We start from the raw sequence: 18,382 nt of genomic DNA on the forward strand, positions 1-18,382 counted from the left end.
ACTTTCATTATCCTAATATTGCAAAAAAGGTACAACCTCCAATCACGGTGTTATTTTTTTAATCTGAGTTTGTGCCTCACTAGTCCTAGCATTACTAAACTATTCTGTCTCCCAGTATGTATGACATGTGACTCTTACACCTAGTAGTCCTCTGTCTTACGCAAACATTCCTAAACGCTGATTTACACGTGCATGATTGTATCTGTGTAATGTGTGTGTGTGAGGTAAAGTGCTCTGACACCCTACACTGGTAAGAGTGGTGCTATAAAACTAATTACATGCATCTGAGAGAGTGTGTTTTTATGACTTGAGGGGCACTGTTAAAGGGTAGTAGTGATGGAATCAGTGGCAGAAGTGGTCATTGGGGGTGCCAACAAACATTGTGGCACTTGGCACCACCCGAGCTAAAGCTGGCCTGCACTCGGATCGCCCCTAAGCTAACCCCGCCTGTGTGCCAACATCTTAAAATACTTGCGACAGTTTCTCCCAACCTAAACAAGCACTGGCGTTGCCAATAGGTCTCGCATTAGGAAAGTTTGAGCTATTGGTATTGTAAATTACACATTTTTTATTTATGTGTTGGTTTTGAAAATAGCGAAATTAATAGCTTTGTCATTTACAAAGCCAATACTTTTAACTTTCGCAAATGTGGCACCTATAGCATTGTTAATGCAATATGTGTTGTATTTACGTGACTTGGATGTATTGATATTACGAATAACCATTGATTTTAATTTTTTTAATTAATAAAAGTTTTTGTAATTTATAATGGCAATAGATTAAACTTTTGTAAATAACTTTTGTGAAGATTATGTTCAGTGTATTTTATTGTGACGAAAATCCAAGAACAGAAGTGAAATATTAACATCTTTATGTGACATTTGTAATAAAGCTTGAAACATTGAGAGAACATATTTGAACCAGTTGTTGGTGAATGGTTGCACAGATGCTGTGGCGGCGCTGAGCGATGTGGTGGTGCCCCTTGGTGGTGCTGAGTGATGCTGTGGTGATGCGATAGAGTGCAATTATGTGGCATGTAACTAAGTGGCACTGAGTGGTATTTGGAGTGTATATTGCATTGAGTGCATTGTAATTATGTGGCATGTAATTATGTGGCACTGAGTGGTATTTGGAGTGTATGTTGCGTTGAGCGCTGTGTAAATATGTAGCATATGTATATATGTAGCATATACTTATGTGGCACTGAGTGGTATTTGGAGTGTATGTTGCATTGAGTGCAGTGTAATTATGTGGCACTGAGTGGTATTTGGAGTGTATGTTGTGTTGAGCGCAGTGTAATTATGTAGCATATAATTATGAGGCACTGAGTGGTATTGTTTGGAGTGTATGTTGCATTGAGTGTATGTAATTATGTAGCATATAATTATGTGGTATTGTGTGGAGTGTATGTTGCATTGAGTGCAGTGTAATTATGTGGCGTGTAACTATGTGGCAATGAGTGGTATTTGGAGTGTATGTTGAATTGAATGCAGTGTAACTATTTGGCAATGAGTGGTATTAGGAGTGTATGTTGCATTGAGTGCAGTGTAATTATGAGGCATGTAAGTATGTGGCACTGAGTGGTATTTGGAGTGTATAATGCATGGAGTGCAGTGTAAATATGTGCCGTGCAATTATGTGGCACTGAGTGGTATTTGGAGTGTATGTTGCGTTGAGCGCAGTGTCATTATGTGGCGTGTAATTATGTGGCACTGAGTGGTATTTGGAGTGTATGTTGCATTGAGTGCAGTGTAATTATGTGGCCCGGAGTGGTATTTGGAGTGTATGTTGCGTTGAGCACAGTGTAAATATGTAGCATATAATTATGTGTCTCTGAGTGGTATTTGGAGTGTATGTTGCGTTGAGCGCAGTGTAATTATGTGGCGTGTATTTATGTGGCGTGTAAATATGTGGCACTGAGTGGTATTTGGAGTGTATGTTGCGTTGAGCGCAATGTCATTTTGTAGCATATAACTATTTGGCACTGAGTGGTATTGTGTGGGTTATGTTGTATTCAGAAGATTGGAATTGTGTGGTGTGTAATTATGTGGCACTGAGTGGTATTGTTTGGAGTGTATGTTGCATTGAGTGCAGTGTCATTATGTAGCATATAATTATGTGGCACTGAGTGGTATTTGGAGTGTGTTACATTGAGTGCATTGTAATTATGTAGTGTGTAATTATGTGGCACTGAGTGGTATTTGGAGTGTATGTCACGTTGAGCGCAGTGTAATTATGTGGCGTGTAATTATGTGCCACTGAGTGGTATTTGGAGTGTATGTTGCATTGAGTGCATTGTAATTATGTGGCGTGTAATTATGTGGCACTGAGTGGTATTTGGAATGTATGTTGCATTGAGTGCAGTGTAATTATGTGGTGGGTAATTATGTGGCACGGAGTCTTATTTGGAGTGTATGTTGCATTGAGTGCAGTGTAATTATGTGGTGTGTAATTATGTGGCACTGAGTGGTGTTTGGAGTGTATGTTGCATTGAGTGCAGAGTAATTATGGGGTGTGTAACTATGTGGCACTGAGTGGTATTTGGAGCGTATGTTGCATTGAGTGCAGTGTAATTATATGGCGTGTAATTATGTGGCACTGGGTGGTATTTGAGTGTATGTTGCGTTGAGCGCAGTGTAAATATGTAGCATATAATTATGTGGAACTGAGTGGTATCATGTGGAGTGTGTGTTGCATTCGGTAGAGTGTAATTATGTGGTGTGTAATTATGTGGCACTGAGTGGTATTTGGAGTGTATGTTGCATTGAGTGCAGTGTAATTATGTGGCGTGTAACTATGTGGCACTGAGTGGTATTTGGAGTGTATGTTGCGCTGAACATTTTGCACTTTAACAGAAAGAATGATTCCCATGCAAAATGTTACTTAACCCCTTCCATGGTCATGACGAGCTCAGCTCGTCATGAGGCACAGTGGAGCTGTGCTGATGACGAGCTGAGCTCGTCATGAAAGGTGCAAAATCACTCTTTCCAGCACAGGAGGGGAAAATGCACAGCAGCGATCTGGTTAAGACCTGCCTGTATCTGAAAAAGTGAATTTGACCTGGTGAAATGTAATCCGGTGCTCTTGTAAAAGTGATCTACTGCACGGTATACAACTGTTACCACGGATTTTTTACAACGCATACCATTACCACGCATACATTTACAACGCAAGTCATTTTACAACGCATACCTTTACATCGCAATACACTACAACGCACATACTATTACAACGCATACCATTACAACGTAAGTATTATTATTGGTAAGTTTATTATCTATTTTTTTTAAAGAGCTGGGTATTGGTTTTGGGGTAGAGGGGTATTTTTAGGTTTTAGGGCTGGGTATGAATTTTGGGGTACAGGGGAATTTTTAGGTTTTAGGGCTGGGTATGAGTTTTGGGGTACAGTGGAATTTTTAGGTTTTCGGGCTGGGTATGGGTTTTGGGGTACAGGGGTATTTTTAGGTTTTAGCGCTGGGTTTGGGTTTTGGGGTACAGGGGTATTTTTAGGTTTTAGGGCTGGGTTTGGGTTTTGGGGTACAGGGGAATTTTTAGGTTTTAGGGCAGGGTATGGGTTTTGGGGTACAGGGGTATTTTTAGGTTTTAGGGCTGGGTATGGGTTTTGGGGTACAGGGGTATTTTTAGGTTTTAGGGCTGGGTTTGGGTTTTGGGGTACAGGGGTATTTTTAGGTTTTAGGGCTGGGTATGGGTTTTGGGGTACAGGGGTATTTTTAGGTTTTAGGGCTGGGTTTGGGTTTTGGGGTACAGGGGTATTTTTAGGTTTTAGGGCTGGGTATGGGTTTTGGGGTACAGGGGTATTTTTAGATTTTAGGGCTGGGTATGGGTTTTGGGGTACAGGGGTATTTTTAGATTTTAGTGCTGGGTATGGGTTTTGGGGTACAGGGGTATTTTTAGGTTTTAGGGCTGGGTTTGGGTTTTGAGGTACAGGGGTATTTTTAGGTTTTAGGGCTGGGTTTGGGTTTTGGGGTACAGGGGTATTTTTATGTTTTAGGGCTGGGTATGGGTTTTGGGGAACAGGGGTATTTTTAGGTTTTAGGGCTGGGTATTGGTTTTTGGGGTACAGGGGTATTTTTAGGTTTTAGGGCTGGGTATGTGTTTTGGGGTACAGGGGTATTTTTAGGTTTTAGGGCTGGGTTTGGGTTTTGGGGTACAGGGGTATTTTTAGGTTTTAGGGCTGGGTTTGGGTTTTGGGGTACAGGGGTATTTTTAGGTTTTAGGGCTGGGTTTGGGTTTTGGAGTACAGGGGTATTTTTAGGTTTTAGGGCTGGGTTTGGGTTTTGGGGTACAGGGGTATTTTTAGGTTTTAGGGCTGGGTATGGGTTTTGGGGTACAGGGGTATTTTTAGGTTTTAGGGCTGGGTTTGGGTTTTGGGGTACAGGGGTATTTTTAGGTTTTAGGGCTGCTTATGGGTTTTGGGGTACAGGGGTATTTTTAGGTTCAAGGGCTGGGTTTGGGTTTTGGGGTACAGGGGTATTTTTAATATATATTTACAAATATTACAATTACAATTAATTTCATTAATATAATTATTTAATGATTAAATAATGAATAATAAAATTAAATATTACACAAATAATTTTTTAATATATAATAATGAATAATTAAATTAAATATTACAATTTTTTTTTAAAATATATATACTTACCTTTACTTACGTTGTAATGGTATGCGTTGTAATAGTATGTGCGTTGTAGTGTATTGCGTTGTAAGGGTATCCGTTGTAACATGACCTGCGTTGTAAAAAATCTGTGGTAATGGTATGCGTGCTAAAAGTACGCGTGGTAACGTCATATATCCCTACTGCACCAATGTGCATGGGGGCACGTAGGGAGGTATAGCAGGAGTGGAGAAGACAGCCTGCACACATACTCTTGTAGAGTGCTTGCAAAAAAGCAACAAGAATAAGTAAACAAATGCTGTAGGGAGTCCTTGGTAAGCTCCTACCTAGTTAGTGCAAATATCGGCATAAAAAAAAGACTCTCATTGGGTTATATAGAATACAAGTGAACACATAATGCAGCCCACAAAAACCAAGTATGATACCTGTAAGCAAAAGTTCAAACAGTGGTGTGGGGTCTGGAGCACCGTAGCAGGATGCAGTCACCAACCTCTTGCATTTACGGGATCTCTTAGAGCTAGAAAAAGGACTTCCTAGAAAAGAACTCTGTAGTGTCTGGCCATTTTTTAATAATAATTAGAGCAAACGAAACCGAAGTAATAACTGTAAGACTTACAATTTAATTTATTTATTTGAAGAATCAATGTAAAAACGAAGCATTAGCATGCTGTGAAAGAGCCATTTAGCATTCTGTGTAATCTGTAAGAATATTATGTCGAAATACAATGCTGCATAGCGGAATGTATGAGGAAGTCGATAATCTCGCAAGATTCTGCCAACTTGTACTGAAGTGAGTAAGTACAATGGGAAGGATTGGGCCGAAAGCTAATTACATTCTAGCGAAGCACAGACGGTGAAAAGGGCGCACCGAAAACACAAGCAGGAAACACATAACAACAACCAGCGATGGGCGGGAGGTGGTGGTGGGTCGACACGGCACGGGTGATTAAGTGAACTGCAAGCGGTGACGGACACCAACACTGAAAACCTTCTGCAGGAAACAAATAATAAAATTAATTAGGGAGGTATGGCAGAAGGGGAGAAGACAGCCTGAACACATGCTCTTGTAGAGTGCTTCCAAAAAAGCAACAAGAATAAGTAAACTGTTTAAAAAGTCTGTAGGGAGTCCTTGGTAAGCTCCTACCTAGTTGGTGCAAATATCGGCATAAAGTAAAGACTCGCATTGGGTTAGATAGAAACATGACACCATTGAATGGGCTAAAGTGAAGTCGTTAATTCTGGTGTACCTGTTGAAATAAAGACAATGAGTGGTTGTGCAAATCGTGCTAGTCACGTAACTTGAAAGGTGACCCCGTGTGGGAGTGACTTAACATAACAAGAGCGGCCGGGTAACTGAAAGTACGGCCGGCCAGCCATGAATAATTAGGGGAGGAGAAGCCGCAGAGCACACGGTGGGAGAAGCCCTTTGATGTGGTGGCGGCCGTGAAAAAATGCAATTAGGAGGGAGTGAGGGAGGCTGATGCGCGTGCTTGTTTGGTCACGTGATTCACGTGAACTCAAAGAAAACCGCACCAAAAAACCCTTGGTTTGACGAGTATTTTGAGCACTTGAATTCTCTCCAATTTCCATTCCTTCGGAATGGAAAAGGCAAGACCTAAAAACATGTGTGGTCTACTTTTGTGCTGGATGTAACATCTTCAATAATTAGTTTGCAGCGTGAAGGAGGCTTGGCGTGGATGACATCCGATGACATCCGAGCCCTGCTCGACAACGGAGAAACAGCGGCCCTCATCCTCCTGGACCTCTCCGCGGCATTCAACACTGTCTGCCACCGCACCCTAGTGCAGCGCCTCAACAATGTCGGAATCCAGGAGAAGGCACTGGAGTGGACCATCTCCTTCCTCGCCGGAAGGACACAGAGAGTCCGCCTACCCCCGTTCAGATCAGAAGCCACCGAAGTCATCTGCGGCGTCCCTCAGGGCTCCTCGCTCAGCCCCACCCTCTACAATGTCTACATTAGTCCCCTCGCTTCCATCGCACGCCAACACAACCTCAACATCATCTCCTGCGCCGACGACACCCAGCTGATCCTCTCCCTCACCAACGACCCCGCCACCGCCAGAGCCAACCTACACGAAGGGATGAAAGACGTAGCCGAGTGGATGATGGACAGCCGCCTGAAACTGAACTCAGACAAGACGGAAGTTCTCATCCTGGGCTCCTCTCCCTCCGCCTGGGACGGCTCCTGGTGGCCCCCCGCCCTGGGCAGCGCACCCAAACCGACAGACCACGCTCGGAACCTGGGCTTAATCTTGGACTCCTCCCTCTCCATGACCAGACAAGTCAACGCCGTCTCCTCGTCATGCTTCAACATCCTGTGCATGCTACGTAAGATCTTCAGGTGGATCCCCACCGAGACCAGGAAGACGGTCACCCAGGCCCTCGTCACCAGCCGACTGGACTACGGCAACGCCCTCTACGCCAGAACCACCGCCAAGCTCCAGAAGAGACTCCAGCGAATCCAGAACGCCTCAGCGAGACTCATCCTCGACATCCCCCAACACAGCCACATCTCCGGACACCTGAGAGACCTGCACTGGCTCCCGGTCAACAAGAGAATCACCTTCCGCCTCCTCACCCACGCACACAAAGCCCTACACAACCAAGGCCCAAGATACCTCAACAGCCGTCTCAACTTCTACACTCCCACTCATCAGCTCCGATCGACCAGCCACGCCATCGCCGCCGTCCCCCGCATCCGAAGAGCCACCACAGGAGGAAGGTCCTTCTCCTACCTGGCCGCCAAGACTTAGAACTCCCTCCCGACCCACCTCCGCCTGACCCAAGACCACCTCGCCTTCAGGAAGCAGCTCAAGACCTGGCTGTTCGAGCAGTAGCGGACCCCACCCCCAAGCGCCTTGAGACCCTTCGGGTGAGTAGTGCGCTATATAAATGTTTTGATTGATTGATTCATTCATTGATTGATTGAACGCTAAGGACGCTACCACTCCTATCGTACTTCTTTTAAGTTCCTGAAATATTATATCCTCTGGTACAATCTCTCTCATCCCACCCATGCTTCCCTTCCGTCTAGTGACCCTCCCCCTGCTCACCCAGCCCACCTTGTCCTCCGGTACAACACCTCTCTAATCCCACCCCACTCCTTCTAGTGACCCCCTGTGCACTCTGCCCCCGCCCTCCCAGACACAAGCTCCCTGGGATGGCTCGCCGCTCACCTCCTGCACCTTCTATGTGACGCCACCAAAGGCTCCTCTGTCACGTCGTCCACCGTCCTCGAAAGAAGTCACTTGTGGGCGGTTTTGGAAATAAAAATAACTCTTGCCCGCTGCAGATCTGTACAGTATGGAAGTCTTCAGCGCAGATATTAACTTTACAAATCTTGGCTGAAGTGTTTTGTTTTTTTCTTCTACCTGGTCAATATAATAACTTGTTACACCTCCTAACGCATCGCGTTTAAATCCACAGTTAGAATGTAATCGTTCGTCTTGATCGTAGGTCGAATTATTAAAATTATGTGTGCCACAGTTCTACTGTCGCCAAAAACATGCTTCAATTAGGGGATATTTTAGTTAATGCGCGCGCTGAAGGAGCGTAAAAATGAGAATCCCTCCTTAGTCTGCACAGCGCAGAGTATCTTTATATGGCGCTTGTCATTTCAAGCAGGACATAGACGTCCCTAAACAAACAGTGACTGCGTCTTGAAGAGGCGCTGGCTGGGCGTGTTTAACTAGTCCTTAGTCTGGGTTAGACAAACAGGTTTCTAATGACGACCATGATTTTATGATTCACAGGTGAGAAACAAAATGGCTGCCAGGCGCCAACGCAGGAACCCTTGCACCATGGTGTAAAGGGGGCTGCATTTGAAATCTGGCTATTTTTGTGTAGGAAGGAACACCTGCCTTCACAAAAACAACTGTTACGCCACCCCTGGTGACGAGCAGGTTTTGGAGGCATTCCCAGGTCTGTGCTGGGAATGTGTAAAAAGTCATAGTGGTTGAAGAGGAACACCCACTGATGTGAAGCACAATATCCATGAGGCCATAAAAAGCCACACAGGGTGGCTTTCTGTGGCCTCTTAGGTATATGCGTCTGCACAGGCGCCCCCGTTTCTTAAGGTACACTGGGCCTGTATTTAATGTTTAGCCTCATGCCAAATTCTGTCATATTAACACCACGTTTAGCATTGTCCTTAGTACAGTTTGTTTCTTTACTTAAAAACACTTCATTAAATCTTTTACTATTATTTAATGTTTTAAGCAGTCCCGGACCTCCGAGTAAGCTTTGCGTCCTTTGGTCCCGGAGCACAAGTTAAGAATGCTGCACTAGAGTAAAGAATTTAAGCGACGCCAGTGACTTGGCTGTTCTGCTACCTCGGTTAAAATAGGAGAGGTACCCCTTAACGAGAGTCAAGGGAAATAGGGTTCACCAACCAGAATAAAAAAGCAATTCCCTTGAACATAGTCATATACATAAACACTATAAATGAGAAAAAAATTTTAAGGAACTATGACAATTAGATCTGGAGTAAAAAATTTAGCAAAATTTATTGTATACAGTAAAGTTAAAAAAGCAGAAAATATAATAAACTGCTTAACACAGGTTAACATAGGAATTATAAAAAAACAGTACATAAACAATATTGACCCGCAATATTGCTAGGAACAGACAGAAAAAACAGTACGACATATGATTTGTACAATACAAGGCGTGTATTCTGATGCTCTTTTGGGACAACGTAATGTACATATGTGGTAATACTGTATCAAAACAATGTTCAAGTATGGGTCACGCACTCCTCAGTGTAAATAAGTTAAACAGGTTGTGGTGTGCTTCAAAGATATCACCCCCCGACAAGAAGGTGTGGTAATCAGACACGTGGTTGGTGGCACCTAGAGTAAGTGCCAACTCTTTGAGCACAACCTCCTTGAAACACGGCGTGTTTCCATATCATATACTCCTTAAGTAGGACCAATTATGTGTTCAATTTATTCATGTTTTATTCACATGATTTTTCCATCAAGATTCATAAAGATTCTCATCAATGATTCAAAATGTCAATCCAGTGTATACATTATGACAACAAGTCCCAATGCATTTCAGACCAATGGTCCTTCGTCAGGGGAAACCTGAAAAAACAACAATATAATCTAAGTGTGATCCACCGAGGTACGATCTAGTATACAAATACATATCATCATTTCATAATGGCGTTGAGTACTAAGTACAAAACCGTTAAACATTACGTGAAAAAATAAACAGCACCCGAAAACGTGCTTGCCCAAGAATAGAAAAGAAAATAATCAACATGAACATGGTCGGTAAAGTCGATCTCATATCAACGTGAGTATAATGAGCCCGGTGACATGAGGAACAAGATACCATGCAGTTCGGTATAACTCGTACTTGCATTCCATTAACCGCAAAGAGTACACCAACAAGGTTAAAAGAGTTACGTGCTGCGCGGCGCGTGGACTTACTGAATAGTGACTGCAAGATCGCGCGTCCTGCTAGTTCGCCCTTCGCCATAGCATGTAAAACTGGTGTTCGGTTTTTGCGGAAGTGAATAGGGTGAAAAAGATGTGTGTAGAAAGAGGACTGTTAGAGTGGCAGCCATCTTAAAGAGATAATCTTAAAAAGATAATGAAAACATAACCAGCAAAGAAACCTTAATGACCCAGATAAAGTATAAAATGTGCAAGGTGCTTGTGGAGTCTGTACTCGCAAGTATGAACCCAATAAATTGGGTGAATTTGGATGATACATAAGAATGAAAATAAACAAAGAAAGTAAAGAGGAACAAAGCTAGTCTACAGATAACATTGAAATTCCATCCGGTCATTAAGACCAGATGGTTTCATGGATTGAAGGTATTTAATCCAGTGGTTTTCAAGCCGCAATAGAAAGTTATTATTGTCTCTGTCGTCACGCTTATTCACCACCTCCACAGCACAGAACCTGAGCTGACTGATTTTGTGTCTGCTGTCTTTGAAATGTAGAGCCAAATTGGATTTGATGTTGACAGTTCTTATATTGCTCTTGTGCTCATTGATTCTCAATTTCAGTTTACGTGTGGTTTTTCCAGTGTATACCAATCCGCACGGGCATTTAATAATATAAACAACATTTTCAGTGTCACACGTGGCATTCAGTCTCAATTTGATATCGGTGCCCTTCATTGGATGTTTGATCACGGGTCCTTTCATCATGTTGTTGCAATTTTGGCAATTAAGGCAAGGTTGATTGCCTTTGTATATAGTTGAGGATGCAGGTTTGGGGTTTTTAATGAGTTCTTTGAGGTTGTTGCCTCTCATGTAGGCAAACAATGGTTGTTCACAAAAGATGCCATTAAAATCCTGTTCATGGCTGATGATCGGCCAGTGTCTCAATATTGAGGTTTTATATGCTTTTGAAGCCTCAGAGTATTTGGATACGACCACAGGTCTTTTGACTTTTTCTTTTTGTTGTGTGACCAATGTGTCTTGGCGTTTGATTTTGTCACAGCGTTTTTTGGCATTGACCAAAATGGTGTTAGGATATCCTCTTTTTTCGAAGCGTTCTAGCATATTGACTGCTTGTTCCTCATACTTCGAGGTGTCAGATACAATCCGTTTGACACAGAGAAGTTGTGAAAAAGGAAGATGATTCTTCAACGACCTCTGGTGATAAGAATTATAGTGAAGGATGTTGTTTTTGTCAGTAGTCTTCCTGTACAGATTGGTCTCTAGATGATCATTCATCCTGGTTACTCTCACATCTAGGAATGTGATAGTTTGTTGACTGGTCTCTGAAGTAAATTGAATCCGATCATTAATGTGGTTGAGATCATTTAATGCCTTGTTTAGGGATTCCTGGTCTCCTCTCCATAGCACAAAAATGTCATCTATGTATCGCAGGTACATCATGGCATGCGTGATCCAAGGAGTCCGGTTCAAGATGTTGTTCTCCTCAAAATATATCATGAAAGCATTCACATAGACAGGTGCTGCACAATTGCCCATGGAAGTGCCGGACAATTGTGCATAGAATTGGTCATCCCAAGAAAAATAACTCTGGTACAGAGTGAAGTGCATCAGCTGCATGATGAATATTTGAAAATCCTGAGTAAGCTCAGAGTGTATTAAGACACCTTTTTCACAACTTCTCTGTGTCAAACGGATTGTATCTGACACCTCGAAGTATGAGGAACAAGCAGTCAATATGCTAGAACGCTTCGAAAAAAGAGGATATCCTAACACCATTTTGGTCAATGCCAAAAAACACTGTGACAAAATCAAACGCCAAGACACATTGGTCACACAACAAAAAGAAAAAGTCAAAAGACCTGTGGTCGTATCCAAATACTCTGAGGCTTCAAAAGCATATAAAACCTCTATATTGAGACACTGGCCGATCATCAGCCATGAACAGGATTTTAATGGCATCTTTTGTGAACAACCATTGTTTGCCTACATGAGAGGCAACAACCTCAAAGAACTCATTAAAAACCCCAAACCTGCATCCTCAACTATATACAAAGGCAATCAACCTTGCCTTAATTGCCAAAATTGCAACAACATGATGAAAGGACCCGTGATCAAACATCCAATGAAGGGCACCGATATCAAATTGAGACTGAATGCCACGTGTGACACTGAAAATGTTGTTTATATCATTAAATGCCCGTGCGGATTGGTATACACTGGAAAAACCACACGTAAACTGAAATTGAGAATCAATGAGCACAAGAGCAATATAAGAACTGTCAACATCAAATCCAATTTGACTCTACATTTCAAAGACAGCAGACACAACATCAGTCAGCTCAGGTTCTGTGCTGTGGAGGTGGTGAATAAGCGTGACGACAGAGACAATAATAACTTTCTCTTGCAGCGTGAAAACCAATGGATTAAATACCTTCAATCCATGAAACCATCTGGTCTTAATGACTGGATGGAATTTCAATGTTATCTGTAGACTAGCTTTGTTCCTCTTTACTTTCTTTGTTTATTTTCATTCTTATGTATCATCCAAATTCACCCAATTTATTGGGTTCATATTTGCGAGTACAGACTCCACACGCACCTTACACATTTTATACTTTATCTGGGTCATTAAGGTTTCTTTGCTGGTTATGTTTTCATTATCTTTTTAAGATTATCTCTTTAAGATGGCCGCCACTCTAACAGTCCTCTTTCTACACACATCTTTTTCACCCTATTCACTTCCGTAAAAACGGAACACCAGTTTTACATGCTATGGCGAAGGGCGAACTAGCAGGACGCGCGATCTTGCAGTCACTATTCAGTAAGTCCACGCGCCGCGCAGCGCGTAACTCTTTTAACCTTGTTGGTGTACGCTTTGCGGTTAATGGAATGCAAGTACGAGTTATACCGAACTGCATGGTATCTTGTTCCTCACGTCACCGGGCTCATTATACTCACGTTGATATGAGATCGACTTTACCGACCATGTTCATGTTGATTATTTTCTTTTCTATTCTTGGGCAAGCACGTTTTCGGGTGCTGTTTATTTTTTCACGTAATGTTTAACGGTTTTGTACTTAGTACTCAACGCCATTATGAAATGATGATATGTATTTGTATACTAGATCGTACCTCGGTGGATCACACTTAGATTATATTGTTGTTTTTCAGGTTTCCCCTGACGAAGGACCATTGGTCCGAAATGCATTGGGACTTGTTGTCATAATGTATACACTGGATTGACATTTTGAATCATTGATGAGAATCTTTATGAATCTTGATGGAAAAATCATGTGAATAAAACATGAATAAATTGAACACATAATTGGTCCTACTTAAGGAGTATATGATATAGAAACACGCCGTGTTTCAAGGAGGTTGTGCTCGAAGAGTTGGCACTTACTCTAGGTGCCACCAACCACGTGTGTAATACTGTATCAACAACGATGTTTGAGCCACGAATCACACTGTATTAAGGCGTCGACGCGTTTCTGTGGTCTTTGGGAATTCTATCCACCTTTATCAAGACAAAAAATCAATTTCTGTTGTGGTGTACATATGGTTCTCTTTGGTATGAGAGACCGATCTGTATGGTTAGAATGATCTTCCTCTGTGGTGGCGTGGTTGATTGGGCCGAGAGTGTCTTAGAGCAACGTTCGGGCTTTGTCTTTGTAATTGTCCCTTATCCGTAACGTGTTGAAAGTTTATGGTAAGGTAATTCAGGTCTGGACACAAAAATGATTCCTTGTATAATAGCTTTTATTCTGGCCTTGTGGTTCAGAGTACCTGCGATCTGTTAGGTTGGATGGCAGTGTACCGTCAAATTAATTTTGTTGCACAGCGTTTTAATTTTCAAATGCGCTGCGTTAGACCAGAGGCGCATAAGTCTTGCCCCAGTAGCGTGAGTCTTTGTTCCCTCTACGTCTGCTGGCGGCTGCACGCTTCTCTGGACCTAGTTCTCCCAGAATAAAAGCTATTATACAAGGAATCATTTTTGTGTCCAGACCTGAATTACCTTACCATAAACTTTCAACACGTTACGGACAGAGACAATTACAAAGACAAAGCCCGAACGTTGCTCTAAGACACTCTCGGCCCAATCAACCACGCCACCACAGAGGAAGATCATTCTAACCATACAGATCGGTCTCTCATACCAAAGAGGACCATATGTACACCACGACAGAAATTGATTTTTTGTCTTGATAAAGGTGGATAGAATTCCAAAAGACCACCGAAACACGTCGACGCCTTAATACAGTGTGATTCGTGGCTCAAACATCGTTGTTGATACAGTATTACCACATATGTACATTACGTTGTCCCAAAAGAGCATCAGAATACACGCCTTGTGTTGCACAAATCATATGTCTTACTGTTTTTCTGTCTGTTCCTAGCAATATTGCGGGTCAATATTGTTTATGTACTGTTTTTCATAATTCCTATTTTAACCTGTGTTAAGCAGTTTATTATATTTTCTGCTTTTTTAACTTTACTGTATACAATAAATTTTGCTAATTGTTTTACTCCAGATCTAATTGTCATAGTTCCTTAAAAAAACATTTTCTCATTTATAGTGTTTATGTATATGACTTTGTTCAAGGGAATTGCTTTTTTATACTGTTCTGCTACCTCTTCAAGACTCATTTGCTGCTTGATGTGTTTAGAGTCATGTGCAATCCGGCTTTGAGCTTGTCATCGGTTGCCCGTCTCAGGGGCGGCTCTAGGCCCATGGTGGCCCTGGGCAGGGAGCGTAGGTAGGGGGCCCCGGAAGAGGGGGTCCGGGTGGGATGGAGCGCCGGAGGCCAGAGAAGGGGGGGTCAGGGTGTTTGGAAGTGGAACAGAGCCGGAGGCCACCAAATCCCTACCAGGAGCCACCACGCAAATATGTATCCATCCTCAGAGGATTATTATATTAAGGATATATATTGGCGTGGTGGCCCCTGGGGTTTGGGGGCCCTGTGCAGGTGCACAGCTTGCACATGCATAAAGACGGCCCTGCCCATCTGCCCGGCTTCAGCTCGACACCTTAAAAAACATAAAAATATTTCAAGGTATGTTACTTTTCTATGTGACATTATACTTAGCTATAATAGTCAGATGGGGAACCCACCTTGTAAACTACGCATTGAAGGCGTACACAATCCTCCTTATGTTTTATCTGCTTGCATTGATCCAAAACCAGCTGTAGGAAAAATATAAGGCACCTTGTAAAAAAATACAAAATATGGAGACACCGTGGATGGCTGCCGCCCTGTACGGGTCATGTAATCCGTTGTAAATGTTTGCCTTCGATTTGATTGAAAGTTTTTTAAACGGACAGGATGTGCATTTTATGCGTTTTCCCCATTTCTCTGGAATTGTTGTATATACACCACCATGTAACAAATTCATATTTAAATGGTGAAATTGGGTGTCATAAATTGCATCAAATAAATTCGGACTCGGCAATCGATGTTATGCGGTGCGATAAATAACAAACAATGTATCAGCCGCTAGTAATGGGGCTTTGATGTCAAAGTCATACAAAGAAAAAAATATTGTGGAAATCGAGCGATACACGGACACTGGTGTTATCTTAGTATATTAGTCGTTGTTGTTCACCCAACTCCGTGGTTTTTAGTTTATCGACCTGGAAAGATGAAAGGCTCCGCACTTCGAACCTATGGCCGCTCACAAACGCCCGGATATCAGCAACGGGGTTGTGCCGCACAGAGACATCTTGGAACACGGGTAGCGCTTTACGGAACTCAAGTTCGCCTCTTTGCGCTGAGGTCCGGCGGCCGTCGCCTTGCCCGGCATTGAGCCTGGATGGACGATGGAGGCCTCGTGTAAAGGGCAACACGGGTAATGCGCGTGCGAGCCAGAAATACAGCACGATGTTTGCTTTTATATATGTTTTCTAACTGATCTGTACCTTTTTTTACGCTGCTGACGCATGGCGCGTTAAACCCAAAGTTGAAATGTAATCGTTCGTCCTGGGATTATGTCGAGTTTCAAGAAATATAAAAAGTCATGTTTAGTCAGTCTTACTGGATTCTCTGGGGCAGATTTACAATCCCCTGCAACACTTTTAGCCGCTGTTGAGTCACTTTGGTCTTCAGGATGTTGTGTCAGGGATTACATTTTAACGCAGTGTTGAACACTCTAGGGAGGTGCGACCTGTGCCACTGCACTGGGTGCTGTCTTCAGGAGTGGGCGCCCTATTTACAAGTATATGACTGTTTTAAAAGCCCCTGCTGTCGCATTCCTTACTTCCAGCAATGTTCAGGCAACAATAAAAATGTCAAGATAAATCCAGTGATTAATGTTCGTGCTGGAGAGAGATTGGAGGTTTGTCTAGCGGAAGCTTTGACTCATAAGGTAGCGCAGAGGGTTAATATGCCTGCTACAAGAATGTGTGCCATGCAGCTCATAACGTGCATATAATTTAAATAGGTCAGTGGGTTACTGCTTTTGTCAGAGATATACTTTTGTTACTTGCAGTTTATAAGTTAAAATCATAACAAAGAGCAGTAAACTAATAACCATCCTCAAAAAGCTGCATGCAAACTGCATGGTATAGATTAGAGTGTTATGATTCCCAACTTTCATTTTCCTAATGTTGCAAGGTACAACCTCCAACCATGGTGTTACTTTTTACATTCTGAGTTTGTGCCTCACTAGTCCTAGCACTACTAAACGTTTCTGTCTTCCAGTATGTATGACATGTGACTCTTACACCTTGTAGTCCTCTGTCTTACGCAAAAATGCCTAAACACTGATTTACACGTGCATGATTGTATATGTGTAATGTGTGTGCGTGAGGTAAAGTGATCTGACACCCTACACTGGTAAGAGTGGTGCTATAAAACTAATTACATGCATCTGAGAGAGTGTGTTTTGAAGACTTGAGGGGCACTGTTAAAGGGTAGTAGTGATGGAATCAGTGGCAGAGGTGGTCATTGGGGGGTGCCAACAAACATTGTGGCACTTGGCACCATCCGAGCTAAAGCTGGCCTGCACTAGGATCACCCCTAAGGTAACCCCGCCTGTGTGCCAAGATCTTAAGATACTTGAGACAGTTTCTCCCAACCTAAATTACATGTGTGGTCTACTTTTGTGCTGGGTGTAACATCTTCAATCACTAGTTTGCAGCGTGAAGGAGGCTTGGCGTGGAACGCTAAGGGCGCTACCACTCATATCGAACTTCTTTTAAGTTCCTGAAATATTATGTCCTCTGGTACAATCTCTCTCATCCCACCCATGCTTCCCTTCCGTCTAGTGACCCCCCTGCTCACCCAGCCCCCTTGTCCTCCGGTACAACACCTCTCTCATCCCACCCCACTCATTCTAGTGACCCCTGTGCACTCTGCCCCCGCCCTTCCAGACACAAGCTCGCTGGGATGGCTCGCCGCTCACCTCCTGCACCTTCCATGTGACGCCACCAAAGGCTCCTCAGTCACGTCGACCACCGTCCTCGAAAGAAGTCACTTGTGGGCGGCTTTGGAACAGCGCAGAGTATCTTTATATGGCGCTTGTCATTTCAAGCAGTACATAGACGTCCTTAAACAAACAGTGACTGCGTCTTGAAGAGGCGCTGGCTGGGCGTGTTTAACTAGTCCTTAGTCTGGGTTAGGGAGCGAAAAGACAACCAGGAGAACATGGGCAAACAGACACAAGCCAATCGAGACAATGCCCCCCCCCCCCCACACACACCCCCCCCGCGTCTTTTCCCGGTCTTTTCTCATCCCCCATGTCTTTCACTCTGCACCATGTAAATATGCTTTTTTTTTTTCAATACAAAATTACTGAAATAGAAAACGGGTTTCTAATGACGACCATGATTTTATGATTCACAGGTGAGAAACAAACTATAAAAGCGTGCCTGTTGGCGGACTCGCTGCCTGCTAATTATATGGTATACCTGGGAGTTACCTTTAAGCAGTGTAAGTAAAATAACACAAGCCCTGGGGTGTGCACTGAGCCTAGGGTGACTAACTGGCATGGGTGCAAATTCAGGACGGTGAGTGTAAAGATTCAGGAAAAAAATGGTGAAAATTCATGACAGAAATCTGCACCAAAAGGTACGTTTTGTAGACACATCGGAAGAGGGTGCGCAATAGTATACAAGTAAGTATACAACCAACATAAGTACAAGTAAAAATAAGTTTACATTAGGTTGAGACACCGAGCACTTCAGGTTTTTCGGTGTGCGCGCAGCTTTGAACAACCGTGGAGGTCTTTTTGTGGTATTTCATATGATCATAATCTATTCATAGGAATACCGCACTGGGCTGTCCAGTCTCATATTTGTACT

General features: G+C 43.0%; 1 long non-coding RNA gene across 1 annotated transcript in view; it reads right to left on the reverse strand.

Annotated features, from left to right (window-relative positions):
* The window catches only part of LOC147701287 (uncharacterized), a 270,034-nt gene extending 252,383 nt beyond the window's left edge, over nucleotides 1–17,651 (reverse strand). The window contains exon 1 of the long non-coding RNA XR_015297169.1: nucleotides 17,485–17,651. This is a non-coding gene — a long non-coding RNA (uncharacterized LOC147701287). The remainder of the gene's footprint in view (nucleotides 1–17,484) is intronic.
* Nucleotides 17,652–18,382: the final 731 nt, after the last annotated feature.

The sequence above is a fragment of the Lissotriton vulgaris genome, chromosome 7, assembly GCF_964263255.1.
Source record: "Lissotriton vulgaris chromosome 7, aLisVul1.2, whole genome shotgun sequence".
Lineage (NCBI taxonomy): Eukaryota > Metazoa > Chordata > Amphibia > Caudata > Salamandridae > Lissotriton > Lissotriton vulgaris.